The sequence below is a fragment of the Lactuca sativa genome, chromosome 5 (genome assembly GCF_002870075.4).
Source record: "Lactuca sativa cultivar Salinas chromosome 5, Lsat_Salinas_v11, whole genome shotgun sequence".
NCBI classification, from domain to species: domain Eukaryota; kingdom Viridiplantae; phylum Streptophyta; class Magnoliopsida; order Asterales; family Asteraceae; genus Lactuca; species Lactuca sativa.
The window spans coordinates 308,180,554-308,182,128 of record NC_056627.2 but is presented as its reverse complement, the minus strand read 5'-3'; the positions used below and the strand labels follow the sequence as shown (position 1 = coordinate 308,182,128).

The window sequence follows — 1,575 nt, the reverse complement described above, 5'->3', positions numbered from 1 at the left end:
TCTCCCATAATTACTTTAGAACTTTGTTCACTAAGAATTACCTTGGAATTCTTCTCTAGCTGTCGGTGAGTGTCAAGTAGATCTTGCAAGAATTTGTCATATTCAGGAACCTTAGATAATGAATCAATGAAAGGAGTATTAATTAAAATACCCTCCACTTGTTCTATAAACTTCAAATGCTCCTGCTCTAGTGGATGGATATGAGCTCGTGACAGAAATGAAAGTGGAGGACGATAAGCTTGCACATTATCAAAAAAGTTCTGTTTAGACCCTGTCCACGTCGTGGGTTTGGTGTTTCAGCAACATTTTTTCCTTCTAATCGTGACTTCTTCGAGCTTGGTCCGATCTGAGATGGATCGAATTCTAATGCTTCAAGGAACTCAGAGATGGTATCCTCTTCAGTTTCTATTACCATTACATGTGATTGAGGCTTTGTCTCGGAAATCTTTGGAGATAAATTCTCTTGTTCAAAAGTAGTTAGTTGACCTAGTTGGACTTCAATATTTTGGATCGATGCTTGGTGATTTCTTCTTTCAGCTTCTTATATTCGTCATATGGTAACCACTCCTTATTTGGTTTTCTCCAACTTTCATCATACTTATCCCCACTTGAATAGCAAACTTGCGCCTTTTTATTTCCATTTTCATCCAAGTGGCAATCTTTTGTTAAGTGTGGACCATTTCACCTTTCACAACCAACTCTAATCGCATGAATTGATTGGTCCATCTTGGTCATTCTTCGGTCTATAGTATTTAGCATGGCTAGTACGATAACCATGTCTTTAGAATTTCCTCTCCCAATTCCTTTAACTCCATCATGTCTTGGATTGTGGTACTCATGAGAATGCTTTGAGAACTCTTCAATTAACTCCTTGATTTCAATAGGAGTTTTCTTCGTAAGTGGTCCTTAAGAATCAAGGAGTTGCCTCATCATGACATTCACCCTGTCATAAAAGATAGTCACTTCTTGTTGTATGTTAAGGTCATTTTGAGGGCATTTTATTAGCAACCCTTTATATCGTTCCCATGCCTCATAAAGCGACTCACCCATTTGTTGCTCAAAGTTGGCTATTGCCTTCTTGAGTTTAGATATCTTTCATGGTGGGCAGAATTGTTCTAGGAATTTCTCATGCATTTGTGCCCAAGTTGTAATTGCACCGGGTGGTAGTGCCTTCAACCAATCGTTGGCAACTCCCTTAAAAGTAATGGGAAGCATCCTTAACAAAACTGTCTTTCTAGGAGCATCAGGACATTGCAATAGTCTACAAGGTCATTGACCTCATCTAGGTGCTTGTAAGCATCCTCATGATCCTTCCTAGAAAATGGTACGTCCTTAAGTGTAGTAAGAATGTGTCCTTTCAACTCGAATATTGCAGCGGCGGGAATTACAGGTTGTACTAAATCGGGACCGGTGTCCTCTCGGATTCTCTTCTTGTATACTCCCATTGACATATCTGCAATGGTTGCCATCTTGTTTTCGGGCTTGTCTTCGGGTTCACTCTTTTCTAGTTGAATTTGGGTTCGGACTCGTATTCAGATTCTTGTGGATTCGGATTTTGTTCAAAGCTTTCAAACT

At 39.5% G+C, this 1,575-nt stretch overlaps 1 non-coding gene across 1 annotated transcript; it reads left to right on the top strand.

The window, feature by feature from the left end:
• The first annotated feature begins 979 nt into the window (after positions 1-979).
• On the top strand, positions 980-1,086 carry LOC111888527 (small nucleolar RNA R71). The gene has a single exon (XR_002849252.1). It is a non-coding gene; the product is annotated as a small nucleolar RNA R71 (small nucleolar RNA).
• The last annotated feature ends 489 nt before the right edge of the window (positions 1,087-1,575 follow it).